The 18,006-nt window shown below is 48.0% G+C and overlaps 1 protein-coding gene across 3 annotated transcripts in view; it reads right to left on the reverse strand.

Moving 5' to 3' along the window:
- FARP1 (FERM, ARH/RhoGEF and pleckstrin domain protein 1) overlaps positions 1-13,079 on the reverse strand; it is a 273,312-nt gene extending 260,233 nt beyond the window's left edge. Inside the window, exon 1 of one of the 3 annotated variants that reach the window (XM_032315064.1) lies at positions 12,651-13,079. The gene's annotated coding sequence lies outside the window, so the exon portion shown is untranslated. Of the gene's footprint in view, positions 1-10,975; positions 11,077-11,640; positions 11,739-12,650 lie in introns of those variants that run through there. The other 2 variants (XM_032315065.1, XM_032315063.1) reach the window with 2 other exon arrangements.
- Between the last annotated feature and the right edge of the window lie 4,927 nt (positions 13,080-18,006).

Genomic DNA, 18,006 nt, shown 5'->3' on the forward strand with positions numbered 1-18,006 from the left:
CTCCATTTGGGTAAAACACATATATATAGTCCCCTTGAAGATGAGGATTTTTGGGGGTCTGCTTTGCTCACTGGTGTGAATGTCAAAAACAGTACCTTCCATACGAAAGGTGTTCAACACATCTCTGTTCAAAGTAAGACTGGGTTTACTCTTTGTAACTTGGGAAGACATTAAGAATTTAAAGAGTTGTGATTTCCCAGACGCCTATGATCCTATGGTAAGACTTCCTTTCATCTATCAGAGACAGGCTCTTTTTTAAGGACCTGGAATAAAAAAAGGCGGGGGGAGTTGGACACTAGGTTCCTGACCTGCAGGAACTAACCGGTGGAAAGGGTGAGATCAGCACACTAGGGGAGAACTCCTCATACATCCGTATGACTCAGTTGTGCCCATAGGCACCCCTGCCACACATCTCCCCCTCCCCACTCCCTGCGAGCGTTCTACACACTTCTGGATCCGCTCTTCCAAAAGGTGTGACAATGGAATTCAGAAATAGGCACTGCTTTAATTGGGACTTTGAAAAATAGGCAAGACTCGGATGTGTTACAAATGTTCTGCTGGGGGCTGATTAGGGCTGCAAAGAACTAGCACTTTTGCTGGCGAAGGGCTTTTGACCACCAAGAAAAATTCTCCCAAGTTAGAAGAAAATAAAGCAGCATGCACACCTCCGATTCCAGCCTACTGGAGGGCTCCTGGCTCTACTCGGGGCCTCTCTCAACCTCGGGGGCAGCCCAGTTACACCACACACATTCCCTGAACGAGCCCCAGCCCTTCTTCCCCACTCCGGAGCATTCGAGGACCAGGCGCATCCTCGAGGGGATAATACGTAACAAGTGACAAACTACTTATGATACCCCTCATAAGGTTAGAGACGCTGCTCTTGGAGCACAGGCATCAACATTTACGTGATGGTGAACTTGGCGGAGTTTTGCCCAGCCCTGGGATTGGAAGTAGAGCAGAGGTCTTGTTTTGTATTTCTGCCATCCCCTTTCCTGCTGGCCCCCTCCCCCAGAAAGGGTTTCCGCCCCCCCCCATTTTGCCTATGAATCCTAGCCATCTGGAAAGGCTCATGCTGTCTGGACCCCATCTCATGTCTCCCTGTCCCTCTGCCGCAGACACACAACTCCCCCCACCGCCAAAAAAAGTGGTCCCTCACGTGGCCTACACAAGAGTCCTCCTCTGGGAGGTGAGGGTGAAGGTTCACATTCCACTAGGTGACCCCCACATTTCATCCTAGTGGGGGGCAGGCTGAGCACTCCTCCCAGGGGAACGGAACACGCTCGAAGGTGTGTTGAATTGCCAGGATGATCCGAGGACTCTCGGATTTTAAAGCAGACCATGGATGCTATCCTGCCCGTCCTCCCCTGCCCTGCACCTCCTCCTCCACCACCACCAAGCTGTCCCGCTCAAGATGCCAGGGGACAGGGTAACCCGGAAACTGAAAGCGATGCCCGGCCAACACCAGAGTCAAGACACGAGAAGGGAAGAAAGCCCCCGGAGTTGACTCCGGATCTGGGTTTCTATGCTGATACCCATCCACCTCCGCCCTTCCTGAGGTTGGTCCTGAAAACAAAGACACACCCCTATTCAGCATCCCGTGCCTCAAGCCGGGCGCCTGTCCCTTGCAGCGAAAGAGACCTAGGGACCCTTCTACCATAGATTTATGCACACAGGGTCATTGCCGCAAAATACCACAAGCAAAAACATGACCCAGAAAGGACCATGTTACATACAGCACGTAGAACCACAAAACAGTAAGAAAACTCAATATGGAGAACCCTCAGACAATGTTAAAGGGGAAAAAAGTGGCTTCTGAATGTGCATGCATTATTTTCTCAATTTCTAAAAAACAGATGTTGGCATAGATAAGTTAAAATACTTCAAACAGGGATGCCTAGGTGGCTCAGTCAGTTAAGTGTCTGCTTTCAGTTCAGGTCATGATCCCACGGTCCTGGGATCGAGTCCCGCATTCGGCTCCCTGCTCAGCGGGGAGCCTGCTTCTCTCTCTGCCTGCTGCTCCCCCTGCTCGTGCTTCCGCACATTGACAAATAAATACATTTAAATTAATTTTTTAAATGTTTAAAAAAGGGCGCCTGGGTGGCTCAGTGGGTTAAGCCGCTGCCTTCTGCTCAGGTCATGATCTCGGGGTCCTGGGATCGAGGCCCGCATCGGGCTCTCTGCTCAGCAGGGAGCCTGCTTCCTCCTCTCTCTCTCTGCCTGCCTCTCTGCCTGCTTGTGATCTCTCTCTGTCAAATAAATAAATAAATAAATCTTTTAAAAAATAATAAATAAATAAAATAAAATGTTTAAAAAAAAATACTTCAAATATACCAAATATGGCCAAAAGTCAAATGGAAATAAACCAATTTTTAATTTTCATAATCTCTGAATGGCAGGATTACAAGGGATTTTGACTCTCAGTCTTATACGTGAATACTTTCCTAATCCTGTTAGAGTGACACACTACAAAGGGTGCCTCAGTGGCTCAGTCAGGTAAGCCTCTGACTCTTGACTTCAGTTCGGTCATGATCACGGGGGAGAGATCAAGCCCCACATCAGGCTCTACACTCAGCGGGGTAGATTAAGATTCTCTTTCTTAGGATTCTCTTTCTCCCTCTGCCCCTCCCCCCATTTGCATGCATGCTTTCTCTCTCTAAAATAAACAGATCTTTAAAAAAAAGTAACACACTACAAAGTGAACCTAAAAATAAATAAAAACATACTTCTTTAATTATAGCTCAGCTCAAATGCTGCTTCTTCCCAAGAGAATCCACTGTCTTACTATCCTGAACATTTCTACCACTACTATGGCTTTTGCAAAGTTACAGTCATATTTCACCTTTTATTATAATTACCAGACGCTTCTCCCACCCACCCTGGATCCCATACTCTGAGAGCAAGGACTGAGCCTTATCTTTGTGGCACCAACGGTAACTAGTACATTCAACAGATGTTCATAAACACCTGTTGGCTTGTAAACTTGAGTAAGAATAAAAGTGAATGCGCAAACTACTCTAGCCAGTTGGCCACCACCATGGTAAAGGGGGGTGGGGGGGAGATGATCAGATTTCTTTTTAAAAGTTGTATCAATTAAATGAAAATAGACAAAAATATTAATACTCCATAATCTGCATTTCATTCACCTGGCTATTTAACATTCAATGTATTTGCTTAATATTAAGGTTATTATGAAATCACTTAACTTTTCCTCACAAATATCTGTGTCTAATTTCTTAATTTGGTAAACCTCTGGCTTACCCAAGTCTGACATTTGTAAGCAGCTCACTCCGCTAATAACATTGGCTCCCAATAAGATTTGATGCCAGAGAACCAGAAGTTCTAACAGGATTATGAAGGATGATATTAATAATAATGTCCTCAAAAATCTCCTAAGCAATATTAAATGTGCAGGTAAATGTCATTCTAGGAAGACAAAAATGGCAGGTACCGCCATGATTTTTTTCTTAAAGAAACAAAACGTCATGCTCAAGTATCTCTTGTAATCCAAATTGCCAAATGATCAATTCCAAAGAGAACTGAATTAGGGCATCTCCTAAAAGACCACCTTGAGAAGGTAAAATTCATGTTGATTTAGTTGCAACATTTACACTCAATATCAAATACCTAAGAACTCTCACAGAGTTCTGATAGGACCATGAAATCACTTTCCACATAATTAACAGGGAGAAACATGTTTTCTCAGAGACAATGGTAAATGGAAGAAAGATAGAGTCTTCCAATTAATGTATCATCCAAGATGCTTTGGAGGGCAGTAACAGAATTAGAAAGTAAGTAAAATTATTATTTAGCACACAAAGTCCAGGTTTATATTATTTAATATACAAAATTTACTCTTCTTTAGAATACTAAGCTCCAGGTGCAGGAAGGTCACAGACTCAGTGACACCCACAAGTCATCTGCCAGCTCCATCATCCTCTTGCCTTCCTCCAATGGCTGATCACAACATGGCTGCTGTGGCTCCGGGCATCACGTTCAGTGTAGTCCTTGGGTCTCTTTTCAAAAGCACAGAATCATTCCCTAGAACCACCTTCCCAGACCTCCTAGATGTTGGAGACTTCTGGGAAGGATCTGGCTTGATGATGAAAGAAGCCCGAAGAAGTCAGTGTCATTACTGACTTGACAATACCAGATGTGTGAGAGCATGAAGCTGCAACAACCATTAGTCATAATAGCTAATTAGGCAGCGGCAGCCTAATTACCCAGTAGGCAACAAGCCCAAGTACGAAAAGCAACATGCCGGGGATGGCAGGGTGAAGAGATAGAAACAACCTGGGTCCTTAATGATACCATGAGCTGAGACACCAAACTGGGAGCCCCTTACTATTCCTTGACGCAACTGAATGTGTGATGGCTCAAATTACTAACCAGACATTCTACAAATAAATGTACTCTTAAAGGCGCTCTTCAGATTTTGGGGAAAGAGCACCAATAACTTGCCCAACATCACAAACATGGATGGGCAGATCTGTGCGGTCCCAGTGCTTATGCTCCCAACTCTTGCCACCTCTGCTACCAACCTCTACCTCCCATATTCTCGCACGTCATGGCGTGTTCAATACACCCATTTTAATTCAGATCAACCAATATTTATTTACCTTCTCTGGGCAGGAGAAACGAAAGTTGGGAAAATATACTTTATGACTGAACAATGCTTGTTATCTGATTCGGAAAATGAGGAGAAAACAAGATATAATTCCTGACAAAAGAGAGGAACTAAAACCTTTCATAACTACCTACATATGCCACTCTGGTCTCTTTTTAAAATGTTGCATTGTGGGGCGGCCGGGTGGCTTAGTTGGTGGGGTGTCCCACTCTTGGTTTTGGCTCAGGTCATGATCTCAGGGTGGTGGGAGAGAGTCCCGCGTGGGGCTCCACTCTCAGCAGTAAGCGTACTGAAGATTCTCTCTTCTTCTTCCTTCCCTCTGTCCCTCCCCGGCACGTGAATGTGCACCTATTTGCACGCGAGCACTCGTGCTCTCTCTCAAATATATAAAACTCAAGAAATGAATACAAAAATAAAAAGAAACAGAAAGTAAAACATTATATATTACATCTTGCTTTTACTCAAGGTTCCATTTTTGGATTGATTTCAAAAACGTTTCTCTCCCATAATCCTTCTGTGTGCTAAAAAACAAATACGACAACTCTCAATTTCAGAAATCTATTAATTTGATCATAATCTTAAACACTTTTTTCCTCAGATTTTCAAAATGAGCCGGTATTTTCTCTTTCAAGTTTAAGTCTCTTCAACTCGGTTTTAGTTAAAAAGAACAAAACTGGGGGCACCTGGGTGGCTCAGTGGGTTAAAGCCTCTGCCTTCGGCTCAGGTCATGATCCCAGGGTCCTGGGATCAAGCCCCACATCAGGCTCTCTGGTCAGCGGGGAGCCTGCTTCCCTCTCTGTCTGCCTGTCTCTCTGCCTACTTATGATCTCTGTCTGTGAAATAAATAAGTAAAATCTTTAAAAAAAAAAAATTTTTTTAATAAAAGAACAAAACTGTTCCAAGTAAATGGAGGCCACCTCATGAAACGAGCAAGACCAGACTAAGCATCACACATAAAAACATGTTATTTTTCCAAAGCTGAATAAATTCCCCGACCTTTAGTAAGTTTAATAATTAGATCACATACAATGTTTTCCTAATGACTTTTGCTTTTCAAAAGATACCATCAAAAAATAAAAAGGTCAAAAGACAGACTGATGAGAATATTCACAGAACAAAGAACTAACAACGAACTTGTATCCGGCATAAAGACTCTCCAGGACTATAAAATAGGATGACATTGAGGATGTGCAGTTTATACTTAAAAGCCATGTAAAATGATCAGACGAAAAAAAAAACTTAAAACACAAAAGATTTAATACACAAATGGTCAATAAGTACTTGAAAAGCAACCATTAGCCATCAGGGAAATAGACAATTAAACCACAATAAGTCCCCAGGACATATCCACCAGAACGGTAAAAGGACAAAGACTGACAATTTCCAGTGTTAGTGGCGATTACAGTCACTGGAATGCTCAGATGTCACTGGGGAATGTAAAACAGTACAACACTTGGGACTGCAGCTTCTGAGAAAGTTAAGCATGTACTTATTTTAGGACCCAGCGACAAAATTAAAAACAGATCTCCACACGAAGACTTGTTCACAACTGTTCACACGGCTTCATGCACGACAGCCCAAACCAAAGGACCAGAGTGGCCAAAGGGGAAGGAGTAGACACATGGTGCCATGCCCAGACCCTGAAATGCTACTGGGTGAGAGAAAGAGGAGGGAGGGAGGAGTAGAGAGGGGACAGTAGGGGGGGAGGGGAGGAGAAAGAGGAGAGGATGGGAGAATCAAAGTCAAGCAGAAAGAAATCGGGCGCCTGGTGGCTCAATGGGTTAAGCCGCTGCCTTCGGCTCAGGTCATGATCTCAGGGTCCTGGGATCGAGACCCGCATCGGGCTCTCTGCTCAGCAGGGAGCCTGCTTCTCTCTCTCTCTCTCTCTCTCTGCCTGCCTCTCCGACTACTTGAGATTTCTCTCTGTCAAATAAATAAAATCTTTAATTAGAAAAAAGAAGAAGAAGAAGAAAGAAATCTTACCTCGACAGAGTGAAACCGCAGAATGCCAAAGAACCCTAAAAGAAGCCACTGCCTGGGTGGCTTGGTCGGTTAAGCATCTGAATCCTGACCTCAGTTCAGGTCTTGATCTCAGGGACCTGAGTTCAAGCCCCACATTGGGCTCCACACTGGGCATGGAGACTACTTATTTAAAAAAATTAAAATTTAAATTTAAAAAAAGCCAGAGAGAAAAGACAGACTACTCACAAAAAATAATCAGCCTGACAGCTGACATTGTAGCAACAACAATGGAACCAGGAGACAGTTGATTAATACAAAAGCAATCCAGAATTGCATACCCCAGGGATCTATCATTCCAGAACAAGAATATTTAAAGGCACGCAAACATGGGGGTTACCACCAACGGACACTCACTAATAGAACTCCTAGAAAACATATGCCAGGAAGAAGGAAAATTCTCCCAGAAGCTAGCTTCTCAGACAAGTTCTGCTTTCTTCCTCATGTTTTTAGGTTTAAGTTTTTGCTTTTTAATACCATTGTATTTTTTTACAGTGCCACCCAGTGTTAAAGGTTAAGTTTTTTTAAAGATTTTACCTACTTGAGAGAGAGTGAGAGAGGGCGCAAGCACAGGGGAGGGGAGGGGAGGGAGAAAGAGGGAGAAGCAGACTCCCCGCCGAACAGGGAGCCCAACGTGGGGCTCGATCCCAGGACCCTGGGATCATGACCTGAGCCGAACACAGATGCTTAACCGACTGAGCCACCCGGGCGTCCCTAAAGGTTAATTTAAATTGTTAAATTAGAGCAGAACAGAAACAAAATCAAATGTCAAATTTTCAAATTCCCAGAACAGCAACCTTAAGAAAGACTTCAAACACTAACTGGGAAGGATATCGAAAACGAGATTTACTTAATCACTGCAAGTATTTCCCAAGAGAGTGCCATGGGCCAGGCATATACTAGATCCTGAGTTAACAGGATGAGAACAAAAAAATGAAACTCCCCGTGATCCTGGATTTGTAAGTTTTCTTTTGACAAGGTACCTTGACGGGAAGCCAAAGTCTGTGTGCGGCACTACGTTACTCTTGTGCTAAGAAATACTGTCATAATAGAGTTAAAAGCAATCCAGTTTGGCCCGTGGCTCCTTTGTTTGAAAATGTATGCACAAATATGACAATTTCAACACATGAAATTAATTCAGTGCAAACGATGAATTCCCACCTCATTTATTTGCCAATCTTACCGTGTGTCTAGTCTTTCCATCCCCCATTAAAAATAAGAAAACTGCCACCGTGAGCCGGGTTCTCAGCCACTCTGTCTCAGTCACATTGTACTGGATGCTCCCCAGCTTATTTCACAAATATCATAAGGTGAGAGCACCATATTTCCTATCTATCAAGTGGCCACTTCTGCTTAGAGTACCCACTCGGCAACACATTTTTTTAACTGCCTTAAACTAGGACAAGGGCAGCCTAAAAAAGTCAGTGTCTCCACTTAAACACCTTTCGGGGGGCTTCTTGATTAAAAACAAAGGCAGCATTTGGCATAAAAAGCCTGGTGAAATCGGCATTTCAAGTCATTTTAATGGAAACCATCAGGCTCTGATCTTTCTGGACATGTGCAAGTGGTTAGCAGGGTAACCTGGAGACGGACCCTGCAGCAGAAACCCTACCTATTAAAAAGCCAGAAAAAGAGGTTGACCTACTGCTTTCCATTTAGTGGCCAGGCTTCGAGAGCCTGCTTTTCAGTCAAAGGCACCCCACAACAGGACAAGGTCAGCCACAGGAACCCCAAAAGCCTGGCCCTTCCCCTCCCAGGCAATGGCACCCAACACCTGAAACGCCCGTGCACCCCTTAGTGGCAGTGACTCGAGCCAGCCACTATATTTGGAGATTGGGGGGGCCCTCTCTTTTTTGGAGCATCTTTTGTTACTGGGGAAAGCACACGTCTGGAAAACACGAGGCAGTTCTCTGCGATAAGCAAGGCCAGTTGCAAAGGGCTGGTTTTCAATGCCTGGTTCTCTTGTGCTACCAGATCACACTGGCCTAGGACCTACACATCCACACAACTTGTCCCATCCTCTGGGAAAGTCACAATGTCACCTTTCCTATAGACTGTCCGGCACGCAAAGCCTGGGCACTTGCCTTTTCTTCACTGGTCTCTAACCTCTTCTAGGATGGAAAAAGCTTGTGATGGTTATGGCAAAGCACCCTCTTTAAAAATTTGAATTGAATGAATTAATTCAAATGAATTAAACTCTGCTATGCTCGGTGAGTTGGAGAGGGTGAATTCCACTTTTAAAAAAACTAACCCTTTCGAAACTAGTTAATTCTTAACTTCCCTTGACTGGTTTCTTTAATCAAATACGAAACACAAACATCCACCCAGGTTCCTTTCAGGCTCAAAATAATTATAAAAATAAATGCAATGTACCAGGAAAAAACTGTTTAGGATTTTTTTTTTTATTTCATTTTGGTAAATTTGACTACAGTAGCACCAGTGTTCTCCTATGACCGAAGGAATCTAATCACCCTACAAATTCTAGGAAGATACTGTCCATGTGAAAAGGGGCATTATAAACCTAACTCCAGGATTTCCATAGGGACAGACTCCCTAAATGAATGATCACGCACCAACTCACAAGGGGCCCGCTGCAGAATCCATGACCCTATGCGGCACCACGACATCAACTTCAACTATTTCAAGTTTCCTGCCCACATACAAGAAACAAGAGATTCTGGGAAGGCCTGGGCTAGGGAGGCATCAACTCAGTATGTCCACCGACGCTCTACCCAGTGAGCCAGCCACTGGCCAACAGTACCCATTTATTTTACCCAGAGGCAGATCTATTAGCCAGACATTCTAAAAACACAAACGTTTTGTTGTGCTTGGAGAAACTCCAATATTGGTGCCTTGCTGCAGAACGATGCTACCCGAATATAAAGTGAGCCATGTGGATGTTGAGCCCACATAGGAAAAGCAGCGCTGGGAACTGTCATACCAGAAGACCAACCCTTTGCAAAGGCTAAAGGTAAAGCCCCAAGCTGTGCAATGAGGGAAGAAAGCCAAAGACAGGAGACAGCAGGAGGGCCCACCCCATCAGAACAATGAGGGCGATTTTTAAGGCAACTCCCTCATAGATCTCTGCACCAAAAAGGCCCTGTCTCCCTCCTCTCCCTTTTAGATTCAATAAGAAAATCAAGACAATGCGAAGGTCCTTCGGAAATGGGCTTGGCAAGTCACCACGTGCAAAACACATTAAACAGAACCTAAGGGGTTTGGCTTTCCTGAGACTGCCCGGCCTGCGGGGTGGGGTGACAGGGGTCCACAAAAGTCAAGGCATGGGCGCAGCGGGAGAACGGGGAAGGGCTAGCAGAGCAAGTGAACCTGGGAAACTGACAAGAAAGGCATTGATAACATTAATAAAATGAAACAGCCAGAGGCCACCATGGTACTCCAGAAGGCCCACGCACAGGCTCAGACCGCTCAAATGCTCTCCACCTCTCCGGAAGCTGATCTGATCTCAGGGTCCTCGTTCCTTTGTGAGCCCACCTTCCTCCTTTCTGGGGTCCTGCAACGATCCCAGCAGCTGCCCGGCCCCAATGAAAACGACAAACCAAATCCACAGTGATGACGGGAACTCACGCCCCCCCCCACACACACACACACGCACGCACAACACACTCACTCGCTCAAGGGTCTGGCCAGATCACACAGCTGAAGTTTCCGGAACTTAAATTGTAAAACCACAATCAGAAGTTGTCGTTTTGAAATGCTCACCACAAAAATCTGTGTCCCTTGCTTGAAAGAAAGAAAAAAATAAAAACTTTGCTCTCCATAAAGACAGACGATAGAGAGAGACAAAAATCTAACTTAAGCAGAGGGTGTGTTCCTCTTTGTCACCTACCAGGGTGCTCGCGCCGCGCGTGGGCGAGCGCCTGGCACCCAGGAGTGCCGTGGCACCCAAGCCAGTGGCCACCTCCCCAGCCCCGCGATCCGCCTCTGGGGCCAAGATTCCGCCGGAGGTCCGGAAGCAGCGTCCGGCGCTGTCACTGTGCCGGGTGGGATGGGAGGAAGAGGGGGGAAGGGCGCCGCGGGGTGGGGGAGGCGAAGGGGGCCGCGCGCGGCGCCCGGCTGCCCCGAGTGAGAAGAGTGCAAAGGGTGGCCGCCCGGAGGCCCCCCGAGCTCTTGCTATTGTTGCCGGGGCTGCCCGGGGCTGGCGGGCGGGAGCCCGATCCCACCCGCCGCCCGCCTCCTCCGGGCAGGACCCCGCGGGCACGCACCCACCTCCCCCCGCGCCCCCCCCCGGCGGGTTGGCTCCGGGCGCCCCGACTCACACAAGTTGCCGCCCTCCCGCCCGGCCGCGGTCATTGTTCGCCCCGCGCCTCCTACCTCCAAGGCGCCGGCGGCTCCGGCTCCCACTCCCGGCCTCCGGGCTCAGCAGCTCCGAGCCCCGACTGCCGAGGGCGCGGCGGCTCCGGGCTGCGCGTGCAGCGGGGGCGCTCGGCTATTAATACCCGCGGGCGGCGGCGGCGGCGCGGGAGCGCAAGCGGGGCAGGGGGTGGCCGGCCGAGGTCCGGGCCATCAAAGGTGGCGCGGGGCGGAGGGGAGGGCGGAGCAGGCAGGGTGGGTGGGGAGCGGGCTCAGGGTCGCCATGGCCGCCTCGACGCCGCGCCGAGAGCCACTCGCGCTGGGAGGAGCGGCGCAAAGCGGGCGGCGGCCGCGTCCCCGCCCCGCGCCCCAGCCGAGCGCCCGCACCCCTGCGCCCGCGCGGGACCCGCCGCCTCCAAGGCCGGCGAGCGGGAAGTGAAGGCGATTGCGCCCCTCCCCGGGCCTGGGCCGGCCCCTCGGCGGGGGGGAGCTGGGGCGCCGCGCCGCCCGAGCCGCGGGGACAGCGAGAGAGCCACAGCCCCCTCCAGCGTCCGGGCCGGCAACCTGCGCGCCAGCGCGCCCCGCCCCGCTCCGTCCTGGGGGCAGGTGCACGGTGGGGGGGGGGGGGCACCGGCCCGAAGCGGCCCTCCCAGACCCCGCGAGCCCACCTTGGGTCTGTGCCTTACTTGGGCCTAAAGCCAGAACCCGGGTCTCAGCGCGGCGCCAAGGAACCGAGCTCAGGAAGGGCTGGGGACTGCGCTGCGCCACCGGGGATTCGCCAATCCTGCTGCGGACGGTGAAAGCGACCTCAGGAGAGCGGGAGACTGAGCGCACCGGCTAAAACCGGGAGCAGCGGGGAGGCGGGCGGCGGCGCGGACTCCGCAACTCGCTGGCTGAGGTCATGCAAGCTGGTGCTCGTGTGTCCACCTAGGACTTTACGTGGTCGCGCGGGAAGCGGCGTTTTGCAGAGATCGGCGAGCACCTCCTCTCCCAAGCCGCACGAACGGGCTTCCGGCACCACCCTGGGCGGCGAGAGACTTAATCCTGCAGGGGCGGTTGCCACCTCCCCCCCGCCACGACCGGGTGTCTTGCACCCTGGCGATTCCCAGGACAGTCCCCACCCCTAGGTGCCCCACCGCCACGCCAGGAGCAAAGCCCCAGAGGGGAAAGGAAAAGGCTGGGAGCTCGTTTGCGAAATTTAACGGGGGAGGGAGCGAGATTGAGCACCGAAGCGGCTGGGACCTACGGCGGGGGGGAAACGCAGTCACCGTCCCCACCCTCCGACTGGGAGTTCCTGCTTTACGGTCTCCATCCCCCCTTCCCGAGCCCTCGGTGTCGCTTTTCCCCTCCAGGCTGTAGACTTCCCACTGGTGGAGGAGAAAGGGCGGTGGCAGCAGCTTAGAACCCCGGGGAACCCCGTGTTAGATCCCGAGGCCGTGAGCTTCCCGCCTCTAGAGGCCGCTGGCTCCGGAACCCTGGTCACTGTGCGCCCTAAAGGGGTTCCCAGGCCTCGAACCAGGTGGATGGGTTTCAAGGGACAGGAGCAGAGCAAGGGGCCCCCTGGGGCGGTGTGGGCGGACACAACAGGGCGCTTAGACGCACAGAGGGTACCTGCGAGCAGCAGGTGCGAGTAGTTTCCAGAAAGGAGTAGAGGCAAATTTTTAGTATGAGGTACTGGCCTGTCACCCACCCCTACCTTATCAGCTTCTCGAACGGTCAGTCCGCATCAGAATGGCCTGCGGGACTAGCTGGTCCGGCCCCATCCGCAGAGTTTCGGATTCTGTAGGTCCGGGGTGGGGCTTGAGAATTTGTGCTCCTTTAGCAGGTGTGCTGGAACCGCTGGAACCACTGTACGGGCAAAATGGTTCCGAGTCCTAGAATCACCGAAGATTCAATAAAACAAAACAAAACAAAAACAAAAACAAACAAATAAAAAACGAAAGCAGAGCAAAACTCACTGGCCAGACTTCAGCTCAGCCGAGTACATCAGAATCTGTGGGGCTGGGACCCAGGCCTCGGGCTTCTTGCAGCTCTGGAGGTGATTCCAATGGGAAGCCAGGTTGGAGAAAAATTGTTCTAATCTTGAAAGCAGACGTGAATCACCTGGGGATCCTGTTAAGATGCAGATTCTGGTTTAGTAAGGTTGGGACCCTCTCTCTCTCTCTCTCTCTCTCTCTCTCTCTCTTTTTTAAGATTTTATGAGAGAGAGAGAGCACAAGCGGGTGGGGGAGGGGAGAGGGAGAAACAAACTACTGGCTGCGCGGGCGGGGTGTGCAAGGCAGAGCTGGATCCCAGGTGGATCCCAGGACCCCAGAATCATGACCTGAGCCCAAGGCAGACTCTTACCCCACTGAGCCAGCCAGGCGCCCCAATTTTGGGACCCTTTGTTTTGTGCTAGGCCAGGTTCTGGGCTGAGTGGCAAGCAAGGCGCTCTGCTGTGCCTCTCAACGAAAACCAGAAAACCCGCGGAATCAGAAAATTAGAAAAATGACATTTACCCTGTCCTTCTCTTTGGAAAACACACAGATTTTCATGTTGCTCTAGCGTTTCTTTCATCTTTCGGGGCCTGGGATTAAGGTTCGTGCTGTGTAGCTCTCTGCCCCGCACCACCCTTGTGCGTCTGATGCTGTTTCATTATCTCAATATTGCCAACATGTTTGCGACAAGGTGACTTTTCCCGGAGGCCATCTCAGAGGTCTGCAGGCCTGGGGAGAGAGTTAATACAGGAGAGAGAAGAGGGCAGGCCGGGGGCTCCAGCTGGGAGAGACTAGAGAACCCACCCCACCCCACCCCCCAGCTTCCTGCTCTCTCCAGAACATTCTGTGCTCTGTACTAAATCTCATTGAAAGCACTTGTTAAATTCCTTTGCCTGCAAAGCCAGGGATACCTTCTTTGCAAAACCTGCTTCCCAGACAATCAACTCTTGAAAAATTGACGTGTGCACTTGTCATTTTTTTCCCTTTGTGCCTTACTTTCAGTCTACACAAATGTGTAATTAATGAGATCCCCTTTTTATCCCATGTTATTTGGAAATCGTTCTGAATTAAGGGGCTACCCTGTTCTTAACTTTTCCCTTTGTTAATTTTAACTGATTTTTTTTTTTTAATTACAGTAAGTGTATGTACTTGGAGAATTAAATAAGTAGTCAGAAAGGTATCAGGTAAAGCATATAAGGGACCCTTCCCCGAATTCCTGGTCCCACTTCTCAGAGATCAATTTTCCAGGGGTTCCCAGTCCTCAGAAATGTTCTAAGCTTAGGGACGCCTGGGTGGCTCAGTCAGTTAAGCGTCTGACTTCAGCTCAGGTTATCATATCAGGGACCGAGCCCCTCATCGGGCTCTGTGCTCAGTGGGAAGTCTGTTTTTTTCTGTCTCTCTCTCTGCCCCTTCCCCTGATCGTGCACGCTCTCTCTCTCTCTCAGATAAATAAGTAAAATTTTTTTAGAAAATATTCTAAGCTTAGGGGCGCCTGGGTGGCTCAGTGGGTTAAAGGCTCTGCCTTCAGCTCAGGTCATGATCCTGGCGTCCTGGGATCGAGCCCCGAATGGGCCTCTCTGCTCCACGGGGAACCTGCTTCCCCCCCACTCTCTCTCTGCCTGCCTTTCTGCCTGCTTGTGATCTCTGTCTGTCAAATAAACAAATAAAATCTTAAAAAATAAAAAAAGAAGAAAAAAAATTTTCTAAGCTTATACAAAAGTGTGAGTAAATCTCATATGCTAAAGTGATCATGTGTCACAGTGGAGGGAAACTTCTTATTCCATAATCACCATCCCCTCTCTGGGAAACAGATTACCACACAGCAGAGACCCCCCTTTCTGGGTCCAGGCATCACAAATCTCTGGATGCGAGCATATGTCCTGTCAGTGACATGAGAAGCTTAACTAAAACCCAAGACAGGGAAGAGGGCATTTGCCCCTAGCTCTTGTGGGCAACCCTGGGGGTGACTCCTAATCCTCGTATTCTGTGTAATCCCCTCACCCTGACTGAGGGCGGGGGCTAGTGAAGGCCTCACTACGAAGGTACAGAATATGGAAGCGTGAGGTGATGTCGCTTCCATGATTAGCTTACAAAAGACTGAGTTCCATCCTGTCGGCGCCATATTGGGAGGTATTCCATGAAGGAACACTGCGGTTGGGAACAAAGAGAGCTAGTAAGGACAGGAGGCCTTAGTTAAGAGCCCTTGAGGCACTGAATCCTGCAACAATCACAAGAAGGGGTGGGAGGTCCTTCCTAGGGGAGCCTTGAAATGATGCCAACATTGTGAGACATCCAGAGCCAAAGGACCCAGCTAAGTCATGCCTGACGCACCGAAAGTATGAGGTGATAAAAAGCATTGCTCTAAGCCACTAAGTTTTGGAGTAATCCATTATGCAGCCATGGGTAACTAACAAACACAGCATAATACAATAGGAGTAGTAGAGTTAGAAGACGAACATCCCAAGTTAAGTCAACAGGAAGAATATGGATCTCCCTTAGAGTAAGTAGGAAATAAAATCTTGGGGTTTTGAGCTGTATTTCGTTCCAGCAGAATGGAGCCCTACTCCTTCTGGAGCCTGGCCACCATGGGGCCAGCACTCCCAGCTGCTGCCCTTGAACGGAACCAGCAGATCCGGACTTGCATAGGAAGCAAATGGCAGGAAGTAGACCCATGAGATTGTAAAATTTGTAGAATCCAAGAAGGATCCTAGAGATGAGGGCCTAATTATTTTGCAGAGAAGGTTCTAGATCTGGGAGGGGAAGGGATAGCAATGGTGGTGGAAGAAACCAGTTAGAGCGAAGGTTAAGGACAGACAGGGGGTGAGGGCAGGGGGAAGGTAGAGAACAGGAACCGGGACTGTCCATGCAGGACACTTCTGGCTTAAGAGGTAGTTGCTAGCCATCTTGGTAGATGTTGCAAAATCACCCTCCAAAGATTCTGCCAGAACTTATTCTTCCACTGTGGTGGTTTTAGAACATGGGACAAATTCTTTGATACTCCTGTCATGGAGAAGTGGGGGGGCTATGTCTGCTCCCTTTGAATCTGGACAAACTTGTGACTTAGTCAGTAGAGTAGAGGTGATGCTATGTGACTTGCTCAGGAAAAGCCATGCACGGGGCACCTGGGTGGCTCAGTGGGTTAAGAGTCTGCCTTCAGCTCAGGTCATGATTCTGAGGTCCTGGGATCCAGTCCCCCTCCATCGAGCTCCCTGCATGTTGGGAGGCCTGCATCTTCCTCTCCCACTCCCCCTGCTTGTGGTCCCTCTCTCACTGTGTCTCTGTCAACCAAATAAAGAAAATCTTAAAAAAGAAAAAAAGAAAAAGCCATGCAGCTTCTAGCTTATTCTCTACATACACTTGCCCTTGGAGCCCTGAGCTGCCATGTAAGGAGTCACAGCGACTCTAAGACCACCATAATCCAGTGGCCCCACAGAGGGGCTCCAACTGACAGTCCCCGATGAGCCCGCCTTATACCATCTCAGTCCAGTGTCAGGAAGTGAGTAAAGAAGAGAGTGGGCTCTCCAGCCCCCCTGTGCCTACCCTCAGCCTCTCCAGCAGCCCCAGCCTTGGGGTCACACCAACTATGGACACTGGGAAGCAGGGAAGATCCATCCCCATTGTGCCCTTTCCAAATTCCAGATTCACAAAATCTAGGATAAAATGGTTATTTTATGCCATTAAACTTTGCATGGCTTGCTGTGCAGCAGCAGATAGCACAAACACGCGCTACCCATGCTGGAGAATTCCTCCTGCTTACGCTTTAGCCCACTCTTGGTATTGGCAAACTTTACTATTTGCCAATCTTATCAATAAAACGGAATCTCATTCATTTTTTTCATTATCCACTGACATTTCTTCATCCATGAACTGACTTCATATCCTTTGCTCATATTGCTGTTGGGTTATTTGTCTTTTCTTGTTGGCTCATAATATCTTGATATGTTAAGGAAATCAGCGCTTTGCGATCATATGCTGAGTATTTTTTCTGTTTTTGTATTTGTTTATACTTGTTTCTGTAATACTTGTTTCTGTAATAAGAAGTTCTTAATTTTTATATTGTCAGATTTATTGTTTACTTTTCTTGTGTGTGTGTGTGTGTGTGTGTGTGTGTGTGTGTGTGTGTGTGTGTTTTAAGGAAACTCTACACCTAATGTGGACTCTGACTCATGACCCTGAAATCATGAGTCACATGCTGTACTGACCAAGCCAGTCAGGTGCCCTAACCATTGTTTGCTTTTATGATTTCACATTTTTCCATCATGCTTGAAGAGGTCTTCCCTGGCTTTAAAAAAAAAAAAAATCACTATATTTATACACTTTAACGGTCTATCTTTATAGAATTTGATATTCTATTATATAGAATTTGATAGTATATAGAATTGATCTATATACTATTTATTTTAACATAAGAAGTAGGAAATAGAACCAGATTTTCTTTTTTCCAAAGGGCTAACCACTATTTGAATATAATAATAATTAATAATAATATGGAGAACAGTAACCCAGGTATTAATAATAATCTATCTCTCCTACACCTGTTTGAAATGCCAACTTTATCGTATAGTAGAGTCCCTGTTCTTTTCTACTCATTGCCTATTCTTGTCCCAGTAATATAATGTTTGTGTTGATAGCTTCATAATGTATTTTAGTAAACTGATAGAACTTACACCCATAATTTCAATGTTTTCCTGGCTACTTTTACATATTTATTTTTCCAGATGAATTTTAGTATCATTTTGTGAAGTTCTAAAAAATAATTGTATTATATCTTGATTAGAATCACTTTGTTTTGTTTTGTTAAAGATTTTATTTATTTATTCGACAGAGAGAGAGAGAGATCACAAGTAGGAGAAAGGCAGGCAGAGAGAGAGAGGGAAGCATGCTTCCCGCTGAACAAAGAGCCTGATGTGGGGCTCAATCTCAGGACCCTGAGACCAGGACCTGAGCCCAAGGCAGAGGCTTAAGCCACTGAACCACCCAGACACCCTGACTAGAATCACTTTGAAATTTTTACCTTTAAAGGTAATTTTGTAGAAAGGATTTTTTTTCTATTTATAATAGTAATAATAGCCCAAA

Source organism: Mustela erminea, chromosome 15 (assembly GCF_009829155.1).
Source record: "Mustela erminea isolate mMusErm1 chromosome 15, mMusErm1.Pri, whole genome shotgun sequence".
NCBI classification, from domain to species: domain Eukaryota; kingdom Metazoa; phylum Chordata; class Mammalia; order Carnivora; family Mustelidae; genus Mustela; species Mustela erminea.